The sequence below is a fragment of the Chrysemys picta genome, chromosome 8 (assembly GCF_011386835.1).
Source record: "Chrysemys picta bellii isolate R12L10 chromosome 8, ASM1138683v2, whole genome shotgun sequence".
Lineage (NCBI taxonomy): Eukaryota > Metazoa > Chordata > Testudines > Emydidae > Chrysemys > Chrysemys picta.
In genome coordinates this window covers 35,880,180-35,907,128 of record NC_088798.1, presented here as the reverse complement: position 1 = coordinate 35,907,128, position 26,949 = coordinate 35,880,180, and the positions used below count along the sequence as shown (strand labels likewise).

At 42.1% G+C, this 26,949-nt stretch overlaps 1 long non-coding RNA gene across 1 annotated transcript in view; it reads right to left on the bottom strand.

The window, feature by feature from the left end:
• LOC101940588 (uncharacterized) overlaps nt 1-26,949 on the bottom strand; it is a 73,757-nt gene that overhangs the window by 13,001 nt on the left and 33,807 nt on the right. Inside the window, exons 3-5 of the long non-coding RNA XR_256848.4 lie at nt 6,525-6,632; nt 1,507-5,790; nt 841-1,017 (exon numbers count right to left, since the gene is read on the bottom strand). This is a non-coding gene — a long non-coding RNA (uncharacterized LOC101940588). The remainder of the gene's footprint in view (nt 1-840; nt 1,018-1,506; nt 5,791-6,524; nt 6,633-26,949) is intronic.

Genomic DNA, 26,949 nt, shown 5'->3' with positions numbered 1-26,949 from the left:
GTACCTGGAAACTACATGGGGGGAAAGAAAGTAGAAATGGGAGATTGTGCTTATACACTGAGAGAACTCGAGTACCCCAACGTAACACAGGATACCCAATGTGAATGACCTGTGATGTGATGTCACTTCTATATGTATTACCTCTGGATGACATAATTAATGGAAATCATGCTACAGCACCAACAGTGCTGATCTGTGAATGTTTTAACACTGGGGTCATGTATATGCCTGCATCTGAATCTGAGTCTAAATTTCATTGCTGGCCCCTTGTCCACATGTGAACCCAACCCTGAAGTGTGCCTTAAGCCTTGCTTGCTGTTTGGAGCAGCTTCTTCTCTCTCAACCAAGAGGTATGGGTCCTGTGTTCTGTATCTTGGCAACCTAGTCAGCCTGCTGCCCTTTCAGAAAATGGTTACAATCAAATAATATACTAGGAGTGTAGTCCAATACATAAGGAATAAAATATCTAACGATCACAATGCCCAAAGTAACAATACAGCAACAAGGGGGACTTTATTAGGTATGGAGATAAGGATACGGAATAAGGAAAGAATAAGAGTAACTAGAATAATAAAATAACAACAATACCTTAAACCCTCCCCCTTCCAACATTTACCACCCTAGGTAAATTTATGCACCTGCCTAGGCAGATAGAGAGTTGAGAATCAATTCTGTACTGAGTGTTGCAGTGCTATAATTTGTGGCTGGCTTAAAACTCACAAGCAAAATAATGAGACATGGGATTTCTTAGGAGGTCTTCACCTGAAAAGAGCAGTATCATCCTGAGGTTCCCTGGTCTGGAGTCAAATTCAAAATTAGGATGGCTCTTGGTAGACTTACCTGGAATCAGTCCTCAGACTCCTGGGCTGCCGTTCTCTGCTGGGCTAATACCCTTCAACAACCCAGTAACTGTCAACAGAATTCAAAGTTTCTTTTTGGGTCGGTATGGAAAGTTTAATGGGGACCTCCCAGGCTGTGATGCTTCTCTCTCTCTGCTCCATTCCAACACAACAACAGCTAAAACCAAAAGTAAAACAAAACCTTTTTGTCTCTGAATTCTGGGTTATGATTGGTTCTGGAAGTAGCTTACAACCTGTTCTATCGCCACCCAGGACTCTAGACAAGCTGAGAAACAGAGTCCCGAGCCTCTCTAGTCATTGCTGTTATAGTCCAGTCCGAGTCCCATAGAGTCTTAGAATAATATACACCTCTACCCCGATATAACGCTGTCCTCGGGAGCCAAAAAATCTTACCGCATTATAGGTGAAACCACGTTATATCGAACTTACTTTGATCCGCCGGAGTGCGCAACCCCGCCTCCCCGGAGCACTGCTTTACCGCGTTATATCCAAATTCGTGTTATATCGGGTCACGTTATATCAGGGTAGAGGTGTATATCCAGAGTGGATTAAATCTACACCTTGGTCTCAACATTCATCTCTACTTGTGAGTCCTGTAGGGCCCTATAGAGCTTGTTCACACTACCTACTTCCAAAAAGCCAATACCTCAAAAGACGAAGAACTTCATACTCCCTTCCATATCCACTTGCCCTCCGGATTTTCTTTGCACCTACTAACCCTACAAGAGAAGAGAGACATATTAATATGTGTGGCTACTGCTTTTTTTCTGCATACTGTGGAACCCTCCTTGGTGAGGAATTCATAGAATCATAGGACTGGAAGGGACCTCGAGAGGTCATCTAGTCCAGTCCCCTGCACTCAAGGCAGGACTAAGTATCTAGACCATCCCTGACAGGTGTTTGTCTAACCTGCTTTTAATAATCCCCAATGATGGAGATTCCACAACCTCCCTAGGCAATTTATTCCAGTGCTTAACCACTCTGACAGTTGAGAAGTTTTTCCTAATCTAACCTAAACTGCCCTTGCTGCAATTTAAGCCCATTGCTTCTTGTCCTATCCTCAGAGGTTAAGAACTATTTTTCTCCATCTTCCTTGTAACAACCTTTTATGTACTTGAATTCTGGAGATATCTGCGGCAGAGGAGCCCTTGAAGTAAAGCACATACGTGTGCCATGCTTTGTAGGCTAGGCAGAAGTTGGTGGGGTTCAGCAGCACATGTAAACAATGGTCACCCACCCGTCTGCAAATCATAGGGAATCGGTTGGTTAAGGATTAAAACTCCCAAGTCACAGAGTGTTTGTGTAATGGGAATTAGGGCTGTAAATTAGTAGTGGACAGATGCAACCATCTCTAGCATAAACCATGCTTGACAATATATAGGATACTGCTGGACCCTTCATTGTATTGCTACATTATACCTAGGCTTGGAAGGATTCCATTTTTTAATAAATAATTGTTGAAAAATTTCAATTTCACCATACACACACAAACCAAAGAAAACAATTTCCATTGATATCAATCAAAATTTACAGATCGGCAAAGAAAGAAAAATGCTACATGAGAACTTAGAGTTTGATTTAAGGCTATTTACTCTGTATATTTTGACTCGTGATGTTGACAATTTGTGTTTAAATGGTTATAAAGTTTAACTTTTTGAATCTCAGTGTCTATCATTAAATAATAATTACACGATTCCCTCCATAATTTCCCACAAGTGTGAAAATTGAAATACATTTAAAAAAAAAGTTTAATAATGATCATGGATATTATCTGTCAAAATTATAAAAAATAAAAATCAAATTCGCAAGCCTAATTCTACCAGGTGATACACTCTGTTGTCCCAAAACTTTGAATACATTTGCTGGAGTGTCAATTAATTAAGAAAAATCATAAACCTGCTCTTGGATACATAGGCATGCATCACTGCTTGCCTTCTAAAGTAAGCCATAGTGCATAAAAGCAGCAGCACACTGACCAGGATAGCCAGGTGAATGAAGAAAAACATAGAGATGGATTTAAGCAGCAGGCTACAACTTTATTAACTGAACACTGGGGAGGAGCTTTATACTAGAACGGGGCAAAAAAAATTGGCTAAAACTTTTTTTTTACTTAAATATTTTGCGAATTGGTGTCAATTGTGGCAAACTCTGTTGAAATGAAAAAAGAAAAAAATTCCAGAAGTGTCTAAACAGATCAACATTATCAAAATGAAGTGTTCGATTTTTTTGAGTTTCACAAGAGGATACAGGCACCATCTACAAAACCAAAGAGGAGGTGGCGGTGGCAGCAGCTGCCTTTTTATAGCCCAGTAGTTAGGGCACTTGCCTGGGATGTCAGAGACCTAAGTTAAAACCCTGGCTCTGGGGCAAAGATTGGAGCATGCATGTCCCCCTCCCAGGTGAATGCCCTAATCATTTCACTACAGAATCACTCTCTCTCTCTCTCACCTACTGACTTATTAAAAAGGGTTAAAAATGTCCAACACAAAACATTTAGTTTTGGGTTGAACTAAATGTTTGTTTGACCTGAAACTACATTTTAAAACCTTCTTCGATTAGTTGAAACTTCTGAAAAATTTTAGTTAGACCTGGACTGAATGTTTTCAGAGCTTCCAGTGACTGGAACAATCAGCTATTCACACAGCTGTATGCCCTGCCTCCACTGCCTGTCACATACCAGACATGTAAGTGGGTCCAGTGCAGGGGTTCCAGGGCTCACACCATATAACCCATAACTCAAGGAAGTCTCTCCTCAGCCTACCCCTACGATTCAGCTCACTGAATCCTCCCACCCTCCCGAGGATAGAGGGTATCAGAGAACAACATCGGTCTGTTAAGACTTCACCTTTCCCCTTCTCCCATAGGCTCCAGGTCCACCAGTGAAATCTCAAGTCTCTTTTACCACTGAGCATGGGTAGTGTGTGAATGCACCAATGGGGGAGGCTAGCCCCGGGCTCTTTCCCCTCTGCCCAAGGCCCCACCCTCCCAGAGCCCAGAGCGCACACACCCACACCCCATGACCGATGGTCCACCCCCACCCCCAGGAGCACCACGCTGGCAGTGCAGCCAGAGTCCCCCAGCTCTGGAGCACTGGACAGGCATTGCACCCAACTCCAGATGGGCAGATGGACATGCGGCATGGCGTTGGCCCAGCTCCAGTGTCTCCAGCCCTGGGCCTTGTGAGCACCAGCAGCAGCACTAGCAACCCAAGTCTCTCCACCATAGAAGAGCAGGAAGGGAACTGGAAGCAGGCAGGAGGGAGCCTGGGGGCAAAGGGTGGGTGGGGCGACACCAGGCTGTTTGGGGAGGCCTATGCTACCTGCTGCCCATGCCTCAAAGACCTGGCCTTTGAGGCCTTAAACTGGACACCAGCCACACTTTGCAATTAATTAAAAAACCACATTCTTACAAGTTACTAATATTAATATCTAAACCCTACTGCTATTTCACCAACTGTGCATCCATGATTCTGCAAGGAAGGCAAAAAATCCCACCGGGTGTCTGTCAATTTGGCTCCAATAGGAAAAATTCCTTCTTGACTCCAAAACAGGTGATCAGTCAGACGTGTAGCATCTTAAAAACTCAGCTTTTATATTACAACTACTGGGAGAAAGGGGGGAGCAGATAAAGGGAGAAAAAGCCTGGGTAGGGTTCTAAATTAATGAGGGGAGGACAGTGAAGGGCCAATATGCTCCCATCTCCTTCTGGAGAAGGAGGGGCCCATGTCTGTGTTTCCAGGCATACAACTCTCCCCCTCCCTCTGTAGCTGTCCACACTGTAGGTCTGATCAAGTTTTCCACCTGGTAAGATAGGTGGGTGGCGGTAGCTGATTTTAAATGACACACATCCATGCAGGTTCACATATATGAGCACAAGTTTAAACAATAGAAATGCAGCCCTTGTTGCCACCTGTTCACCAGCGTTTGAGATCACCTTTTAATTTTCTTTGGGGTTAAATATAAAGAGACATCAAAGAACTGATCTAATGCCCTGTGTTTGTTGCTGATCTCCTGGGGTTACGCTCAATGCGAGGTTCCTCTGGAGAATGCTGCATGAGAGCTAAAGCTTTATATGGAGGATCTCAAATAGGAATTTAATGTGGATTTTAAAAGAAGCGATACGCTTAATAGATGAACATTTTGCAATATTTAAGGAGCAACCTTTATGTGAACTATGAGAGACTAATTTGCAAATATGGACTGGCCAAATCCTGCATTTCCATGATCAATTTGGTAGGCATATAAATGGCCATATTATCTGCTTAAAGGATGGATTAAAATGTCCAAATATTGAAATTTCAACTTTCCTTTAAGGTACCTTTGCCTGAAAATTGGGCTAAATTATCCATCTTGGAAAACAGAGCTCCTGGTGACAGCTTTGTTTAGCTGAACATTTCAGTAGTGTTTAGCAGTCCCAGTTCAACTTCTACACACCTCTAGAAAGCAGAATCATATGAAAATAACTCACTGATGTTGTAATAGCTATAGCAGCAGCTAATATTCATATTAGGCCATAACCAACAGTACTTTTTTTTTTTTGAGACCCTGCCTCAATTAGCCAGCATGTCCCTCACAATTTTCTACATCCTAAGTGACTGCTCCATTTTGGGGCAATGGAATGTTGAAACCCATAGGCAGGGCACAGGCTGCCTCTTAACAAAGGGTACAGTCAGTCACTATACTCCGGCATACATGACAGAGACAAAATCTCATAAGATGGAATAGTAGGTCAGAGGTAGCATATTGTTATTGTTTCGTTCTGTATTTGTATTTTTTATGGACTATAAACCCTGATGATCCAATAAAGGGCTGTGACCATGAACTCCAATTGGCTTGCATAGTGCTATTTCATGGAGGGGCGAGTCCAACAGTAATGAATTCATTCAACGTAACGATTTTGGTTTCACAGCACTGCTCTGTTTCCTGGGTACCTGCAGAAGATAAGCGAGTGTGTCACTGTCATAAATTCAGACACATATACAACATTAAAATATCTTATGGCGTGCTAAGACTCTGTGAAATGTCAGAATAATAGATATGGTGACCGTATTTGCTATTTGCCAAAAATACTAATTAACTAGTAAAAGTTAATAAAAATATACATTCCTAAAAATTATGCAACAGCCAAAATATCATTTTTGTCTTATTCATGGTTGTATGAATACAAAATGCCATTGAGTCTTCATCTTTAATACCTAAGGGATTTATAAGCATATTGCCACAATAAAACTTGGTTCATCTGTACAGTACACAGCCCAGATATGCATATTTAATTACTTTGAAAGTAATTTACTTGTATAGATGGTGGTATTAGAGGGTCTTATTTCAATTTAAGTTACTTCTGTTTGAAAAACAACATTATTTTGGTATGATTCTCCAGTAAAGAATTTGTTTTATAACAGATGAATAATACTTGACAATTATAATTAACATACATGATTAATTGGATACATTCACAATAAATATTTTGTTTGAAAGTGTACATAGTAGAGGAGGCAGTTCCCTAGCATTCTAAATTCAAAGTTCTAATTTTTATGAAGTGTTAGGCAATATTTCTTAAGTAGGAAAAAAGGGCCAAATTCATTCGTGGTGTAAATTGATGATATTCCACTTAATTTAACCCTGGGATTTAGAAAAAAAATCTGTTGCAAAATTGTCTGCTCACCTATAAAGGTTAAATGGATAAAGCTAAAGGGCTCAGTTCAAAAACACCCGTTATAATTACAGGATTCTTCCATGGCAAGTAGTTGCACATGTCTTGTACATGTGTGAACTGTGCACAAGATAAAAATAAATTAAGTAAATACTATGCATAGCACAATTATGGGAAGGTAAGGTAGGCATTAACAGCAGAGAAATCAAAACATGTAAGTAAGTAAGATAACACCTGGTTTCACCTAGACCAATTATTGATAGTAAGTTTTCCTCAACAAAGTTACTTCTTCCTGTAGTCCACTGCAAAAAGGGTAATAGGACAGAATGTCCATCAGCCTTGCTTTTCTGCCTGCAATATAGCCTCTCACCATGCTCATTCCATTCAAACAACAACAATATCCAACAGCACATGTGTAAAGGAAAAAAGAAAGCCTTATAGCATATTGTATTAATTATTAAACAGTTACTGGTAAACCATAAATGTTTCTTAAAGAAAGATTGCTTTCTGGTAAAACACTGCAAAAAGTCCATGTTTGCTAGACTTTCTTCAGTAAGTGTCTGTCTTTATTAAAGCGATCTGTGTCTCAGAGGTAGCATATGTACCATGTGCTTCTGTGGTTGCTATGGTAAGCATTCATGTTTTATTGAAGAGTAAATGGCCAAAACCCACACAAAGGGCTCCCAGGTGGCCCTAACATAAGCTACTTTTTTTCCCCTCAAACTATTTTTGTTTTATAATGAATATGCATGTTCAGGGCCAGATTTAGGGGTAGGTGACTCAGGCAATGGGCTGGGCTTCCAGGCTCAAGGTGCTGTTTTTGTTGTTAGAGACAAAAGGGAAAATAGAATGTTTGAAGTAACATGCTTCAGGTATTCCATACGTGGATTCATTTTTCAATAACCTCCTAGAATGTTCTGGACCTGGTAGAATCTTGTGGAACCTTCCAAACTGTATGAGAACTATATTTTCCTCAAACCTCCTAGAATGTTGTCAGCCATGCCCTTCCCGGTATATAAGGGGCGGGGCATCGGCAGTCAGTTAGTGAAATATAAGAATGGACTGAGGTCAAGCGAGAGCCCAGTTGTTATATTGTGAACCTTGTTTTATTGTGAAAGTGTACTTGTGTTTCAAGACTTGAAGAGTGTAAGTAATGACTAATAAAGAACATATTTTATGAGATGCCAGAGATATCTATTGAACCTCTATCTACTCAACAATATAAAAGAAATACCATTCTTTTGACATGCTGTACATGTAATGTTTGATGACTTTCTAAGATTGTGGAACATAGACTTTTGCTCTCCCTAATACTCTGTTTTCTCCTATAGAAAATAAAAGATGCCCCTAAAGAAGCCTTCTGGGGTTTAGTATAGGAAGCGAAAAGCTCAGTTGCAATCTAGTTTGCAGCAAGGGCAAATTTTAAGGGTTAACATTCTAAGGCTGTCACCTACTGTAACACTATTCAACACTGGTCCATCCAGTGTTGGTGCACAGTTCAATTTCTTGATGTTAGTACATTTCAATTATTCTTAAAATTAAAATGTTTCTATAAGCTTAGAGGAAACATTTTTTTATTTGCTTGAATAAATACAGATTTACAAATTCATCATTTTATATGACAGGGACAAATCAGGCATGCAAAACATGAAATGGGCTACAAATCCAATAAAAAATAAGGTATTCAAAAGTTTAACAAATAGAGCATGGGGACAGGGGCGCCCGGAGGAGGGGGGGCAAATGGGGCAATTTGCCCCAGGCCCTGGGCCCCACAAGGGCCCCCAGCCCCACGAGAATGTCTGAGGCTCTCCCGGCCCTGGCCCCGCCTTCCCCCATCCCTGGAGCCTCAGCACACCAGGTCAGGAGCGGCCATGGACAGCGCTGCAGTGGCGTGGCTCTGGCGGGGCCTGAGCTCCTCCCACTGAGTCAGAGCCGCGTGGTAAGGGGGCGGGGCTGCGAGCTCCGGTCCCGCCAGAACCACGCCGCTGCAGCTCTGTCCAGGGGCCAGGGCAGCTCCTGGATGCGGCACGCTGAGGCTCCGAGAGAGGGGAGAGGAGGGGGTAACCCAGGAGCGGCCCTGGACAGCGCTGCTGGGGGGTGGGGGTGGTGAGGGGACGGGGAACGGGGGGTTGGTGGGGTCCCAGGGTGGTGGTTGGGGGGGTGGTGAGGGGACAAGGAGAAGGATGGGTCAGGGATTCTGAGGGGGGCAGTCGGGGGGCAGGAAGTGGGTGGGGGTCAGATGGGGGCAGAGCCAGGCTGTTTGGGGAGGCACAGCTCATTCTTCAGTTTGAGGCTTGCAGACAGTTATTTAACACAATGAGCCAAGCTGTTATCTTTCCCCTTAGGGCTACCATCCCTTTCACTTCTCAAATGCCAAATTATAGTCTACATTTAATTTCAGTGCCATAGGGAGATTCATGTCAGGGGAGGGTAGCTTCATTTAAAATTAGCCAGTGGGGGAGGGATCACATGAGAAGAGCAATATCCTACACCACCTACCTCCTTCCCAACCCTACCAAGGGAGACCCCCCCTCCCCTGCATTCCCCAAGGCTCCAGAGGGATTAATTCAGTGGTCCTCAAACTTTTGTACTGGTGACCCCTTTCACATAGCAAACCTCTGAGTGTGACCCCCCCCTTATAAATTAAAAGCACTTTTTTATATATTTAACACTATTATAAATGCTGGAGGCAAAGCGGGGTTTGAGGTGGAGGCTGACAGCTCGCGACACCAGTTTGTGAGGGACCCTATGGAGCCAGTCTCTAGGAAACAACCTCCATGAATTTATCTAAGTCCATTAATGGCTATTAGCCCAGGATGGGTAAGGAATGGTGTCCCTAGCCTCTGTTTGTCAGAGGGTGGAGATGGATGGCAGGAGAGAGATCACTTGATCATTACCTGTTAGGTTCACTCCCTCTGGGACACTTGGCATTGGCCACTGTTGGCAGACAGGATACTGGGCTGGATCAAGGATGGACCTTTGATCTGACCCAGTATGGCCATTCTTATGTTCTAACCTAAATGAACCCAAAGTTATGGAGACAGATATGAGTCCAGGAAGCCAGCAGAGAATCCGAAACCTGGAAAAATCTCTGACTGGATGGGCTCAGGCGTTTGGTCACAAGCTGAGGTGGTTCAAAAGTTTTGGATTTTTTTAAGCAGAATTTTTTTATTGTTTCTTTAAACAATCAAACACAGCAAGCAGCAAATATTTGGCCACACACTCCTGAAACCCCAAACCATGTTCAGGTTTTGGCAGACTAATTTCAGCGTTTCAATTAAAAAAAAAAAACAACAAATTTTGAAGGAAAGCAGACACTGTCCGTGATTTTTTTTGCCTTTTAAAAACCCCTAGTTTTCGATCCAAAAAAAGTTTTGATGGAAAATATTTGTCCAACCCTTTTAATGAGCTTTAGTGCCTTTTAGCTCTAGCTGATGCTGAGAACCAGTGATACCTTGTAAAGGTGACTTGGAAAGAAGTTTTCTCAAAACTGGGTTTGTGCCGAGATGCGGAAGGTTTTTAAATGTTTATTTTTCCCAGGGCCGTCCGGGAGTGTGGGGGGGAAGCGAGTGGGGCAATTTGCCCCAGGCCCCGCAGGGGCCCCCATGAGAATATAGTATTCTATAGTATTGCAACTTTTTTTATGGAAGAGGCCCCTGAAATTGCTTTGCCCCAGGCCCCCTGAATCCTCTGGGCGGCCCTGCATGGGGGTGCCGGAGACACTCCTCACCTGGGTCAACATTTGATCTAGGGCCGGCCCTGTGCATGTTTTCCTATCTGAAGTAAGGACCCTCCTTTCCTTTAAGGTAAGCGACTTTGCCTTCATTTTGGATTATGATCTACAGATTAAAAAAAGATTATGGGCCTGATTCTGGGAGGTGCAGACCATCTTCAACTCCCATTGAACTCATTGTATTAATTTATGCCTTATGAAGGGTTTAGTGAAACAGATTGCTAACGTCCTCTTGTCTTCCTCCTCCTAATTACAGAAAAAAGTCTCAGTATGATGGGGAAATGACAGGCTTGCTGCAGTTAGCATGCCATTATAAGACTGATATTTTTAATTTCCCCTCATAAAGAAACAAATCCTCCAGCTTTCAAACTTTAGGTTTACCTACAATTCTCACACGCTGTCTGTTCTAAGAACCTTAAACAATTATTTTTGTTAAAAAAGGCCTTCAAAATGGCTCCTTTTAACATTTTTTATAAATTGTCTAAGGTTTCTATGTCTCTCAGACTCCAGCCAAATTACACACCAGGGCAATATTTGAAATGTAGATAGAGTCTGACATTACCCGCTACAAGAGGCAGCTCCTAAGAACAGCAACGGTAAAATATTAAAGGAATAAATATTAATTAAAAATTGCGATGGACTTGAGGGCTTCAAACTAGAGCTGGTGCCACTTGGCAACCGGGCAGGACCAAAGTGCTGCCCCGATATTTCCTGAGTCAATCAGCCAGCCCCCTTTGCAGCTCTATTCCAGGAGCCACTTAGGAGCTCCTGCTGATGGCCACTCTGACAAATCCATCTCTCTGTTCCTACCTCCCCCGGCCCTTCAGTGAGAGCCTGCCCAGGAAAGGTGACTGGGAGGAGAACCCCAGCAACCAAACACCACAGCTGCCTCCACTGACAAGAGCTGCCTCCAGCACTGCACACACCAGCCCCATGTGCCTCCAGAGGCACTGCCCAGAGCCACCAAGACCCTAATCCCAGCTGGTGGCTCCACTGGAAGCAGCAAGGCGGTACATCAATCTGCCCTTGGTAACAGCTATTGAGGAGCAATAGCTGAGCGCTGCAGGGAGGAGCCACTGCCTTCTCCACCCAAATCTCCACGCATGCTTTGGAGTCTGTCGTGGCCACAAAAAATTCTGCTAATGGCCGCATGCGGCCACAATGGCTACAGTTGAGAAATGCTGCTGTAGACATAGATAAACAAGGACTATGAAAGGGGTTTCCAATGACCCTGCCAATAAAAGGCTGAGAACTCCTCCCTCCCTGCCAGTCCCCTGGGCAGAGTGTGGGCAAGGTTATGTGTGGATGTGGCGTATGCAAGAATGTAGGTGACAAAGGGTAGGTGGGTGAGTGAGTGATAAAGAATGGGAGAGTATGTGAGTTGATGGGAGTTTGATGCATGAGCAGTTGGGTGCATTACTGTGTGTGCCCACGTGGAAACCCATGGACGAGTAGGTATGTGGTTGTGAATGTCAGTGAATGCAGGAGTGAAAGTGTAGGGGGTCAATGTAAGCATGGACAAATGGGCGTGCGTAGGTGAATGCAGAGTGTGTGTGTATATACACACACAGGATGGATGTGCAATTGGGTGGGTGCAGTATGGGTGTGTGTTTGAGTGTATGTGGTGTAAAGGTTGGGTGGAATGAGAGTGTGTAGATGAATGTATTGAATAAGCAGGAGTGAATGGAAGGGACTGGTTATATATGGGGATGGGAAATGAGAGTGCAATATAGAAATGTGTGTAAAAGTGGGACGGGGTAGCAGTATAAGTGCAGGATTTCTGTTACTAAGCCACTGTTAACATTAACAACAAAAAATTCACAGAGAAAAAACTTTGCAATGCTGTAGTTTAGGGCAGACAGACATACTGCACATCTTTTTTGAAAAGGCCTTCAAAGATTTTTTCACGTATAAACAAAAAGCTAGATTTTTAAAAGCATGGAAACAAAGTTAAAGGTTCTATTTTATAAGGCACAAACACACCCCAAACTTTGGGGAAATCATCTTAAAAATCAATTTCTCTATCTCTTGCTCTCTCTCATTCATACATACACACAAGCATACAACAGATACACACACTGAAACATACATATATAAAGTCAATCTTAAATATAGAAACCAGAGCAAGCAGCAATGACACTGGAGTATCACTAATATGCCCTCACTAAAACAAGTCACCAGAGCTAACAGCTGCTGAAGATGTTTCTTGAGATACAATGGAATCAAAACCATTTCACCTGCTAATAGCAACAAAATATTTGTGAACAATCTTCAGGCAATTAGCACTTTTAAAACTGTGTGTGGTGTTCAGTTCCCAAAAAATGACTGGAGTGGAAGCATTGTTTTCTCACCAAGTAAACTTTTATTTCAGGAAGGTGAAAAACCAGGGGAAACATGACAAAAAGAATAGATAACGGAGAGCAGTGAGAAGGCAAAAATCCTCTTAATTATGTTGTAGACTCTGCCTTTCTCTCTAGCAGATTCTTCTGCTAACCCACACTGTGTAAAACAACTGACATGCAGAGCATTCTACAGATGACTCAGCAGTGGCACGTATACAGCCGTGCTTTACATCTCAGGCATGCAGAAGGTGTTTGATATTTGTATTCATGAACAAACCAGAGATCAGATGTCTTTTTTTGTAAGGAAGGAGGAGAAATAAGATTAACTGACATTCGGGAGAAAAAACACTTCATCTATGTTAAAATCACGTTAACCACAATTACTGTTCATCCTCATCCTCTGAGTGGTAAATTAAAACGGCACATATATAATCGGTAGATTTTTCTTTATCCGGCTCTCCATAGGTGAGTCATGGAAGACTGGTTGAACTAAATCAGGGTTCTTCTCTCGGTCATAATGACACTAAAACAGTGAAGAACATGTATTCTGAGGATATGATGGATTGTGGATAATATAAGGAAACAGTAGCAATTATTGTCAGGCAAATCAAGGCCAACTTGCTAGTTCCCAGTCTAGTACAGGATTTTTGTTTGACTCAAGAAAAACTCACCTGTACAAAATTTCACTAGGTTGTTGGGGTTTTTTTGTTTTGTTTTGATTTTTTTTGTAAAAGCAAAATTGACAGACTATGTCCAAAGCCTATCATTGAGTCTAATCTGATGCAAGTCATGTGAATGAAAGTCATTACCACTGGATAGCTGTCCAGTGGCTAATCTAAAATCAGTTAGTGGTCTCAGTGTAAAAGCAGACAGGCATCCATCTACTTCACAAAAACCTCAGCCAATCTGGCACTAATTGCCAGCACAGCAGCATCTAGCCACCCAGTTAACAGTCTCAGCAGAGAACAAAGACATTGAATGGACATGGAAGCCAAACCACTCTCACCCACAGAAGTGATCCATCCTCAAAACAGGGCTGAGGAATGTAGTTGTTATGTGGATATATATATAGGGCTTTGGTTTCCAGTCTGTCACTTTTATGGGCACTAAACTGCAGAGAATATAAAAGATATTTAGAACCCCAATGCCTGGCAAAAACCACTTTAGGAATCCTGAGCTTTATAAGTCATCGATGGGACTAGCTGGCTTCCCAATTACATCCTCCCAGCTGACTGAATGCCAGAGGTGGAATTTAATATACTGTAATTCCATTGTTGATGGGAACTAGCAATATGCCTAAAATTTGCTAGTTATGCTTTGGCTGTGGGATTGTTCACTTAGTTCTACATTAATACAGAAGTCCATGCACTTTTAATGGATAAACTTTTTGTTTCTTTAAAGTGAATTTAGTGTGTTATGAAAGGTAATGCCTTCTTGACAGAACTGGAGACTGAAGACCTCCACAACGTGTATATGCAAAACAGGCAGCGGCGGTGAAAACTTCCACAGAGGACCCTCACAATGCACCTTGTACATTGACAAGAAGAGACCAGTTACCAGGGCTGAGAGGGTGGGTCCAGGTCTAGATCTGAGAAGGCAGTTTGGTCTCTGTGGCTCATTCAACTGGTCACCACTGAAGCTACTGTCAGGAAGATGTGCCAATTGTGAAATGTTTTCAGAGGCAGGAACATCAGTCCTGTAGGAACTTGACCATGACTGTCAATTTATGTGAAAAAAAGCACAGAGAATATTCTCATGCTACAAGCAAATATTGTATTAATTTTGGAGTCTGAGGATAGTTTAGCCACTGGGTATCCCAGTGAATGTGGTGTTGCTATGGCAGTATCACCTTTGTTTTAACATCCACCTTGTATGCTTACCAGTAAGATTTTTCATATGCCTATTAAGAGGCATCACTAGGTTTATACTTGCACATACATTGCTGTCTTCCCCAGTGACAGACATTTTACTACAAATAGGGAGTAATATTCTAGGAGCAGAAAGAATATAATCACGCTGCCTTCCATATCTTTTGCTTCCTGACATAGCCTTTCAAGCATGTAATAATTTAACGGGTAAAAGCAAAACTGAAATCTCCTGCTTAAGATAAAAAGGGTTTTGTAATGTTATTTTCTTTTGTAGGCCAAATCTTGTGGGTCCTTATTCAGGAAAACTTCAATTGACTTAAATGGGAGTTTTCCTAATAAAAGGCTGAATAAAGAATTCAGGATTTGGCTCTATAGATTTAAGGCCAGAAGGGACCATTATGGATTAGTCTGACCTCCTGCATAACACAAGCTATACAGTCATTGGCATTGATCTACTACATTAATATTAGAAATATTCTCTCCACATAGGTTTCAGTTGTAGCCGTGTTAGTCTGTATCAGCAAAAAAACGAGGAGTCCTTGTGGCACCTTAGAGACTAACAAATTTATTTGGGCATAAGCTTTAGTGGGCTAGAACCCACTTCATCAGATGTATGAAGTGTAAAATACAGGAGCAGGTATAAATACATGAAAGGATGGGGGTTGCTTTACCAAGTGTGAGGTCAGTCTAATGAGATAAATCAATTAACAGCAGGATACCAAGGGAGGAAAAATAACTTTTGAAGTGGTAAGAAAGTGGCCCATTACAGACAGTTGACAAGAAGGAGTAACAGTAGGGAAAAATTAGTATTGGGGAAATTAAGTTTAGGTTTTGTAACCTAACCTTCTGTTATTTCAGAAGGTTGAAAAAGCTACTGGGGGGAAGCTGTTCTAGACTTGATTTTAACAAATAGGGAGGAACTCACTGAGAATTTGAAAGTAGAAGGCAGCTTGGGTGCAAGTGATCATGAAATCATAGAGTTTGCAATTCTAAGGAAAGGTAGAAGGGAGTACAGCAAAATAGAGACAATGGATTTCAGGAAGGCGGATTTTGGTAAGCTCAGAGAGCTGATAGGTAAGGTCCCATGTGAATCAAGACTAAGGGGAAAAACAACTGAGGATAGTTGGCAGTTTTTCAAAGGGACACTATTAAGGGCCCAAAAGCAAGCTATTCCGCTGGTTAGGAAAGATCGAAAATGTGGCAAAAGACCACCTTGGCTTAACCACGAGATCTTGCATGATCTAAAAAATAAAAAGGAGTCATATAAAAAATGAACAGGAGTACTTGTGGCACCTTAGAGACTAACAAATTTATTAGAGCATAAGCTTTCGTGGACTACAGCCCACTTCTTCGGATGCATATAGAGTGGAATAAATATTGAGGAGATATATATACACACATACAGAGAGCATAAACAGGTGGGAGTTGTCTTACCAACTCTGAGAGGCCAATTAAGTAAGAGAAAAGAAACTTTTGAAGTGATAATCAAGCTAGCCCAGTACAGACAGTTTGATAAGAAGTGTGAGAATACTTACAAGGGGAGACAGATTCAATGTTTGTAATGGCTCAGCCATTCCTAGTCCTTATTCAATCCTGAGTTGATTGTGTCTAGTTTGCATATCAATTCCAGCTCAGCAGTCTCTCGTTGGAGTCTGTTTTTGAAGTTTTTCTGTTGTAAGATAGCCACCCGCAGGTCTGACATTTAATGACCAGACAGGTTAAAGTGTTCTCCCACTGGTTTTTTCCACTCTATATGCATCCGAAGAAGTGGGCTGTAGTCCACGAAAGCTTATGCTCTAATAAATTTGTTAGTCTCTAAGGTGCCACAAGTACTCCTGTTCTTTTTGCGGATACAGACTAACACGGCTGCTACTCTGAAACATATAAAAAATGGAAACTAGGACAGATTACAAAGGATGAATATAGGCAAACAACACAGGAATGCAGGGGCAAGATTAGAAAGGCAAAGGCACAAAATGAGCTCAAACTAGCTACAAGAATAAATGGAAACAAGAAGACTTTTTATCAATACATTAGAAGCAGGAGGAAGACCAAAGACAGGGTAGGCCCACTGCTCAGTGCCGAGGGAGAAACAGTAACAGGAAACTTGGAAATGGCAGAGATGCTTAATGACTTCTTTGTTTCTGTCTTCTCCGAGAAGTCTGAAGGAATCATGGGAGACGGGAGAGATTCCAGAAGACTGGAAAAGGGCAAATATAGTGCCCATCTATAAAAAGGCAAATTAAAACAACCCAGGAAACTACAGACCAGTTAGTTTAACTTCTGTGCCAGGGAAGATAATGGAGCAAGTAATTAAGGAAATCATCTGCAAACACTTGGAAGGTGATAAGGTGACAGGGAATAGCCAGCATGGATTTGTAAAGAACAAATCGTGTCAAACCAATCTGATAGCTTTCTTTGATAGGATAACGAGTCTTGTGGATAAGGGAGAAGCAGTGGATGTGGTATACCTAGATTTTAGTAAGGCATTTGATACTGTCTCGCATGATTTTCTTATCGATAAACTAGGCAAATACAATTTAGATGGGGGTACTATAAGGTGGGTGCATAACTGGTTGGATAACCGTACTCAGAGAGTTGTTATTAATGGTTCCCAATCCTGCTGGAAAGGCATAACAAGTGGGGTTCCACAGGGGTCTGTTTTGGGACCGGCTCTGTTCAATATCTTCATTAATGACTTAGATATTGGCATAGAAAGTACGCTTATTAAGTTTGCAGATGATACCAAACTGGGAGGGATTGCAACTGCTTTGGAGGACAGGGTCATAATTCAAAATGCTCTGGACAAATTGGAGAAATGGTCTGAGGTAAACAGGATGAAGTTTAACAAAGACAAAAGCAAAGTGCTCCACTTAGGAAGGAAAAATCAGTTTCACACATACAGAATGGGAAGAGACTGTCTAGGAAGGAGTACAGCAGAAAGCGATCTAGGGGTTATAGTGGACCACAAGCTAAATATGAGTCAACAGTGTGATGTTGTTGCAAAAAAAGCAAACATGATTCTGGGATGTATTAACAGGTGTGCTGTGAGCAAGACACGAGAAGTTATTCTTCCCCTCTACTCTGCGCTGGTTAGGCCTCAACTGGAGTATTGTGTCCAGTTCTGGGCGACGCATTTCAAGAAAGATGTGGAGAAATTGGAAAGGGTCCAGAGAAGAGCAACAAGAATGATTAAAGGTCTTGAGAACATGACCTATGAAGGAAGGCTGAAAGAATTGGGTTTGTTTAGTTTGGAAAAGAGAAGACTGAGAGGGGACATGATAGCAGTTTTCAGGTATCTAAAAGGATGTCATAAGGAGGAGGGAGAAAACTTGTTCACCTTAGTCTCTAAGGATAGAACAAGAAGCAATGGGCTTAAACTGCAGCAAGAGAGGTTTACGTTGGACATTAGGAAAAAGTTCCTATCTGTCAGGGTGATTAAACACTGGAATAAATTGCCTAAGGAGGTTATGGAATCTCCATCTCTGGAGATATTTAAGAGTAAGTTAGATAAATGTCTATCAGGGATGGTCTAGACAGTATTTGGTCCTGCCATGAGGGCAGGGGACTGGACTCGATGACTTCTCGAGATCCCTTCCAGTCCTAGAATCTATGAATCTATGAATGACCCAACCAATCCCAGTCTTTATTCAGGCCTAATCTGATGGTATCCAGTTTGCAAAATAATTCCAGTTCTGCAGCTTCACATTGGAGTCTGTTTTCGAAGTTTTTTTGTTGAAGAATTGCCACTTTGAGGTCTGTTATTGAGTGACCAGAGAGATTGACGTGTTCTCCTACTGGTTTTTGAATGTTATGATTCCTGATGTAAGATTTGTGTCCATTTATTCTTTTGCGTAGAGACTGTTTGGCCAATGTACGTGGAAGAGGGGCATTGCTGGCACATGATGGAATGTATCACATTGGTAGATGTGCAGGTGAATGAGCCCCAGATGGCATGGCTGCTGTGGTTAGGTCCTATGATGGTGTCCCTTGAATAGATATGTGGACAGAGTTGGCACCAGGGTTTGTAGCAGGGTTGGGTTCCTGGCTTGGTGTTTTTGTTGTGTGGTGTGTACTTGCTGGTGAGTATTTGCCAAACTGGATACCATCAGATTAGGCCTGAATAAAGACTGGGAGTGGCTGGGTCATTACAAAACCTAAACTTAATTTCCCCAATACTAATTTTCTCCCTACTGTTACTCACACCTTTTTGTCAACTGTCTGTAATGGGCCACTCTCTTACCACTTCAAAAGTTATTTTCCCTCCCTTTGTATCTCGCTGTTAATTGATTTATCTCGTTAGACTGACCTCACACTTGGTAAAGCAACCCCCATCCTTTCATGTATTTATACCTGCTCCTGTATTTTACACTTCATACATCTGATGAAGTGGGTTCTAGCCCACAAAAGCTTATGCCCAAATAAATTTGTTTGTCTCTAAGGTGCCACAAGGACTCCTCGTTTTTTTTCTCTCCATATAGGTACTTATAGACAATAGTTTTTGATGACCTGAGTAGTTCTCAAATCATTTGTGTCCAATTTTTCAGCATCCTTTAGATGGGACACAGTATTCCAGCAATGTTCTTACCAATATACACAGGAAATGTCACCCCCCTCTACTCCCATTTTGTTGTGGTCTTTATAAGCACAGGACACTAAGTAGAGTTCGGCAGAAATAATCTTCACTTGTAATCACCCTCATTTTTCACTCAATGACCCACATTTTTGATGAAATGGAAACAAATCATTACAAATGTGAGTTTTTCAATTTGTGCTATTAGAACAAATAATAGTTATAGGACTTAAGGGGTGCTGATTGCAGGGAGAAAAGGAATGAGTGCTAGATAGAGAAAGTGAAGGGGTATGTATTTGTGTTTATGCACATGTACACAAAAGATCTGAAGACTGGAAATACCTTGGTTAAGCATATGAACTTTTGGGTGCTTCTTCAAAACAAATTTTGGATCCTTTTGAGGTCATGACTTATTTAGTAATCAGTAATAGATTACTTCTATGAAAAAAACATTCAATAATATGTAATTGATTTTTTCAGATTTACTTATCTGTCGTTTGTAAACTAGATTACCTTTTAAGAATAACTTTGGGTAGATAGCACTATCCAAGAGTGTATATCCATATATGGACATTCTCACCTGCAGTTAAACAGCCCATTTGATGCATCTCTATTTATATTATTGGTGCTGGAAGGGGAAATTGCATACTATTTTTATACCTGTATACACAGCATCTCTCCCCATCTCTCACACCAATTTTCCTTTTTACAAGAGACACTGTACAATGTCTGGTATTGCACTACCTTCGCCAGCCAGAAAAGGGTCAGTCACACAATACTCTAAAACCTCTCTGTCAACTGAGCAAAATTAAAGGGCAGAAGGCTACAAGTATTACTATTTTGATTACATGAATCAGAACAAAAATCACTTACAAGAGTGAACAGTGCAAACTTTAAAACATGCCAGCTTCACTCTGACCTTAAATGATGTTACAAAGTTATACTGAAGGATATGGTACACAGTACAAATATTTGCTGCAGACCAACTGTTAGTGTGTTTGCAGCTCTGCAACATTCATTTCTAAATGAATTACCTTATGGGGGAAAACCAAAAAGCAGAAAACTAAGAAATAGGGGTCAAATTCCTCCTGTGAGATCTACCTTGTAAAATTATCCAGAATGTAATAATACCATGTTATTGACTTAAGCACAGTTCCCTGTGACATGCTGCAGCTGACCTGTAATTTTTATCCTACATGTTGCCAGCACTATTAAAATGACACTTGTGAATGTAAATTAAGCTCACAAAGGGGACAGATTGTATGATTCTGGTTTCTCTCAGATGCCTGTAGGCTATCACAGATTCCATATGTGAAGTAATTATGTTCACTGAAGGAAAGAATAAATGCTGTCAAATTGTGTACTGAGAGAGAAAGCAGCTATTATATTTCAGTAGTCACTGGAGCATTGCCTCAGACAGTGGTAAGATGTATAAGAAAATTCAAAAAACGAACAGTGTTATATTAAATATCACCTTTAAATGAGTATCTGCTTTTGAATATATATTATACAAAGCTGATATTTAACTAATAAAAGCATTTCAACTCTTTTAGTCATATTCCCTGCACCACATTTAGAGTGTACAGTACGGAATATTTATAAAAGGAATAATGGGTAGAAATACTATCTTTCAGATGTTAATCATTTTCTTAATGCAAGGAGTCCCCTGCATTCCTGATAGAAACCTGAAATACTGCCCCATCATTTTCCTCCTTCTCCACCATCACCACCTTAATGTCCTCTTTCCCTCAAGGAACTGTGCAACAGCCATCATCTTTCCAGCTGTAGGGGACTGATGGAGTTTCTCTTCAGAGCCTGCCATTGCCACTCCTTGATCAACCAAAAGTTTCACTGTAAAGGGATGTGAACCACTGTCCTCCACCTGAAAGCAAAGCGCCAAGTAATCTCAAGCAGGTTACTAGTCCAGGAGAGGAGAGGCTAGAAATCAAACCCTGGCTTTTTTCATAGCACTGTAACACACTTCCAATAGCTCACATGGATGGGCTTTGTGTTTATTTTTTGTTAGTTTGGGACAATGTTTCTACACTGTCACACTTAATTACAGTTTACTCTACTATTAATTAAAATTTGGAAATTGATAAATAAAAATTATTTTCTGTAAAAAAGTAATAAAAATATTCTTTTTTATTAACCTAGGCCTATGTCTCATTATCATAAGGATCAAATTATGTGCTTTCCTAAAACATTCACATGGTCTATAAAGAAGCTTCCGTTGGCACTTGCAAACTTCAGTTTTTAAGAGCATGACAGCTCTGATGCTCTCACGTGGCTTCTAAGGAAGACCAAGATCTAAAACGGCCTTAACATCCAACCACAGAACTATTAAGGAAGAAACTGCTTCAATCATGGAGCCGACAGAACTACTGAAAGGAAAGGAACACTGTGCTCATCTTCATGGCCACTTCACAATCTTACTTTAGTGTGTGTGAGGTAAGCTTAACCTTAGATTAGTGAAATCACCAGTGGCCCTGACTCACAGAGGGGAAAACATTCAGCATGGAAAACAGCATTTTAAAAACCTTTCATTCAAGAAGAGCCAGGGATACCCAGAGAGGAGAAAGGTAAATTCTCAATTTAAGTGCTTGTAGGTTTGGGATTTTCATCCAAATGCCAGGAGAGAAAGTTAAGATTTTCTGAAAAGAGCCTCTCCAGCCATAAGTAAGGAAATATTTAATATTTTGACTTAAGTTTTGAGAGATACTGTTACAACATTTACATAGACCTTGTGAAAAACTTCACAACATTAAGAAAACCAGTAAATTGAATTGTTTTATGTCGTTATTTCCATTTGGCAGAAGAGTAAAATTCAGTTTGTCACTCTGCAGTTTCATGAGTTATATTTTCAATTAAAAGCCAGGTTTTGTTAGTAGCCTGCTAGCTCTAGTCCTGGGCATTGCATTTCTAGGCCTGTCTAGATTATAAAAAAAGGCTAGGGGGAAATTCATTCCAATTTAGCTGCCCTTCCAGCTCCCTAAAGTACCAGACTGTCCCGCTGCTGTCAGAGAATCTGTTATTAACACTACTGTGGGTATGAGGAGCATATGTTTTGGCCATCAGGATTTATTACTGAAAGGACTCAGGAAGCAGGTTGGCTGGAGCAAAGACATGGCACATTTGTTAACTGTCCGAATACTGAACTCAGCTGAGGCCCACATCCTTGTCTGCAGCTTTGAGCCATCTTTGTGCTAACCTAATCCTGGGCTGGAGGTCTACCGGGCCAGTTCCCTTAGGCAGCTCTAAGCTGTCACCTAACAATGGGTCCAAGGGGCCAACATGGCATCAGAGATTGCAGGTATACATGGAAACTGCAGAAATGCCCCCTTTTCCCAGCCATTTCCTCCTTACTAGGAGCCAGGAGGATGATGGGAAAGAAGTCATGACAACGCTTGAGGTTCCTCCTACAGTTGGATAATTCTCCTATGACTGGCTACTCTGACATCAGGGTGTTGTTCAAGTCAGCTAAACTGTAGCCCAGGTTTTGGCATGATTCTGCTCATGCTTCTAGAAACTTCTAGTTTGCAGGGAGCATGCTTAGAGGCTCAACGCAGACATTATTGTTGTTACTGCAATATTAATATTCCATTATGTCTATCTTTACAGCCACCACAAGTGGTAAATTTTCCATTGCCGTGCTAGTGAGAAACATCACAGTTGGACACATCTGCTTAAGTCAGGTTTTAGTTTGTGCAAAATAATTCACACAATTTGCTTAAAATTACATTTTCCCCCGATTTTGACAAAAGAGAAACATTCTGCAGATTTTCTATGTCTCTCCCCCACCCACCCCCCAAAGTTGTCTAAAAAGGATAAGGCAGTTTTCAAAGACAAAACTGGTATTATCTTAAAACTCATCCTGAAAATCTGCATGCAATTTTTTTGTCATTTTTGCAACCAAAAAATTGCATTTGGTAACCACAGAGAAGACATAGGAGACAGTTGAAGTAAATGCAAAATGGATTCTTCTGAGCACACAGAGACTCAGGCTAGGTCTACACTACCCGCCCGAATCGGCGGGTAGAAATCGATCTCTTGGGGATCGAATTATCGCGTCTCGTCGGGACGCGACAATCGATCCCCGAATCAACGCTCTTACTCCACCAGCGGAGGTGGGAGTAAGCTCCGTCGACGGGGAGCCGCGGAGGTCGATTTTGCCGCTGTCCTCACAGCGGGGTAAGTCGGCTCCGATAGGTCGAATTCAGCTACACTATTCGCGTAGCTGAATTTGCGTATCTTAAATCGACCCCCCTCACGTAGTGAAGACCTGCCCTTAGTTCTCCATGCACCCACTTACACATTCAACCACCCCCTCCACATGGAGCCTTGTACACAAGCTCATTCCAGGACACCTTCCTTGCACTTTAGCTAAAAGAGCTCCCAGGCCACTTTGCTTTCTAGCTCCTCTTCCCATTCTGAAGAAAGAACGGCATCCCGGGGTTATTTTGCTTACTGCCTCATTTTGCTCCTTGGCCCCCACCTCTGTTCCTGAGGTAACAGAAGCAGCACATGGGCAACTCCATTCTCTTCCTCCCTCACTTAAAAAACCCAGCAGTAGTGCGGAGCATCTGTTTCCTACTTCCCTCCCCTTAAAGGATCAATGGCTCTCAGGTCTTTCAGCCCTCAGGCTTTTCCCCTTACATCAGGGTGAGGAGTCCACTGCATTGTTCCCTTTCTAAGTCAGCCTACTCTTCTGCACCAAGTTCCTGTAATATTTAAACCCTGCAGATAGGGGTGGAGGACCCAGGATGATTTTTCCACTGCCACACCTAAGGGTAGGGCACAGGAATCTTCACAATTGCATGCTTTCCCCAGACCCGCCCAATTTCAGGCAGAGCTGGAAGCTGTAGCTCTCATCTGGGCTTCCCTCATTCGCCAGGCTCTGAGGATGTAGCAGGTACAGCAAGGAGAGCGCCACTGGAAGAGCATAGTGCAGAGACTGCTAAAAGGTACATGCAGCCACACCACACAGGTGTGCACATTAAAGGAAACCCTACCCTGAAACCAGCCTGCAAATTTTAGACCGGAATAACAGTTGGTCCTCTTTTATTCGATCTATTAGAAATAAAGTTTGTCTTGATAATGAATAGGAAAGAAGCATGTATACCAGGGGTCGGCAAGTTTTGGGAAGGGGTGTGCCAAGTCTTCATTAATTTAAGGTTTTGCATGCCAGTAAAAGGTTTCGCGTGCCAGACCAGCAGCGCGGGCGGCAGACGGAACCCCAGACCGGCCCCTGCCAGCCACGGTCCCGGCCGCCAGCCCCGCTCAGCCCACTGCCAGCCCGGGGTTCCGTCCATCCAGGCCAGCAGCGGGCTGAGTGGGGCCGGCGGCCGGGACCCCGGCTGGCAAGGAGCTGGCAGCCGGAACCCGAGATCAACAGCAGGATGGGCCGCTGCCGGTCTGGGGTTCCATAATCCAGGCCAGCAATGGGCTGAGCGGGGTCGGCGGCCGGGACCCCGGCTGGCAGCAGTGTGCCACTAAAAATCAGCCCGCTTGCCGCCTTTGGCGCTCATGCCACAGGTTGCCGGCCCCTGATGTATACACTCCATTGTGAGCATAGGAACCAACATGATGTTAAGTGAAAAACACTAACAAAGAGCAAAATCTGCCAAACTACCCCTCATCTCTTCTTTAAAGTTTGCCTTGATTTCAGGCAGGCTTCCAAAATAAATCCTGGCTAGCTGCTTTAATTTGCATTCTTTTACTACTACTATTTGTTAACATCTGTGAGTAGGTGGCTCAGTTATTAAGGGCCAAATATACCCAGGCAGCACACAGCTCAAGTACTGGGCTATACAACAGACAGTTTACAGGACTGTGAGGGAGGAACCCTTCCCCAGGCCACAGAGCAGTATCACCCTGTGCTATTATACGTTGTGAGAAAAGGAAAATTTTCCATAGCAGTGAACGCTCCTGCCTGCTCCTCCCATAGTCCCATACTCTCCTACCCCAACCCCCGCTGCAAACATTCAGGGCACCACTGCAAATCTCAGCTCTGTGCCACAACCGGGTGTAAACATCTCTTCCAACCCCCCAAGAATTCATCCCTCCACCATCACGCCCCAACACTGATCCTACTGCAAGGGAAGTCTCTGCAGCTACAGAGAGAGGGGCAATATTTGCTCCTAAATGAATCAGTTCAGTATGTAGAATATTAATATCATTAGGTCATTCATGGATGGGTGGATGGATGGAGGATAGAGAGATTGTATTTAATTGAAAACAAAGGCAAGCTGCTATCATAATTGCACAATACGCTTTATACTATTGTTACTTTTCCTTTTATACAAATGGAATAAGCTGCCAATTTCCTAAGCAGTTCAAAACTATTAAACAATTGTTTGCAAAGTAATTTATGTCATGTGGGAGGCAGAAATGGAATGCAGAAATGAGAGGTTCTTTCCAGTTCACAGCATTGACAGCAACTGTAATATATGACTCTTTTGGATGCACTGTGGCAGAAGCAGAGTGAGGATCATCTAGAGCTGTTCACCAGAGAAATTGTTACACACCAAAAAAGAATCAAAGATCTCAGAATTATGGAGACAGAGAGAGCAGTGTGTGCGTGTAAGTAAAAGACATGCTTTGCTGCCACAGTTTTTATAGGGTTTGGTGGGATAATGTTGCGCAGAGGTAATAAAGTTGGATCTTTAATAACAGTAACTAAAACCAACTTACCACTTTAAATGACCTTTCAATATTCAATATTGTTGTCCCGTTTAGTTTACTAAAACGACATTTACTTCGTGAAAAATATTATGCAACTCTTTAAAATTCCAATAGTCAGAAATATGCTACACTGACATTTAGAATTATCTCAGAACACTTTTATGATAACTTGAATTATTTCCACACGATTAGAATTTAAGATTTTTAAAATGTATTTTGAAACCATTAAAAATAATAGCCAGTGATTGCTTGGGCATTCAGGTTATCTGGTAATGATATTAGGATTTCTCTTGACAGCTGAGTAATTACTTCCTTACTATGCTCAAGGCGAGTTTGAACTATGTGCCCTGTTCAAGATTTAAACCTGCATTGGGTAAGGTAAAGGGGTATTCAGCCTGATAAATGACATATCAAATGGCTTTTTTCCTTTCTTTCTTTTTTTTAAACAATAAGGGAAACATATATGGTACACTGTCTTGATCAGCTCTGAAATAAAAGAATGGGAGCATCAGAATTATTCCATAATATGTGGCAATGTGGGACATAGATACTGCAGCAAAAGCAGGTATGTTAATTCTCCAGTATGTCTCCTTTGAATATGAACTCTGTTACCCTCACCAAATGTTCCACTCTCACCTCCATATTCATTCAGCTTCACAATTTATTTTAAAATAATGCCAAACACAATAGGAAATAAATATTTCCTATAAGGAGCCAAATTCTGTGATGCTTAAAATCAAGCAGAACACAAGGGATCACTCAGTGAAAGTGAAAGGCAAAAATAATTGCTCTCTTTCTCCTTAAAATTCCACACACTCGTATTCAGTGACTTCAGCTTCCACACTGATGTTCTGTCCAACTTGTTAGCAATACACATCCTAGATCAACTATCCCATCCATCTGCTGGGGAGGAAGCAGGGCAGGAGGAGATGCTGAATATGAAAAGAGAATCTGTGAATCTGTGCTTAAGTGGTGGTTGGAGACTCTCTGCTGAGGGGGACGGAGACGCCCATCTGTTGCCCTGACATTTCATCTCGGGAGGTATGCTGCCTGCCAGGGGCCCGTCTCCGAAATGTTACAGAGGCATTGTCGAGGATTATCCAGCCCTTTGACTACTACCCCATGCTACTCATCCATGTGGGCACAAATGATACTGCGCGGTGTGACACTGAGCAGATCAAGAGTGACTACAGGGCCCTGGGAGTACGGGTGAAGGAGTTTGGAGCACAGGTGGTAT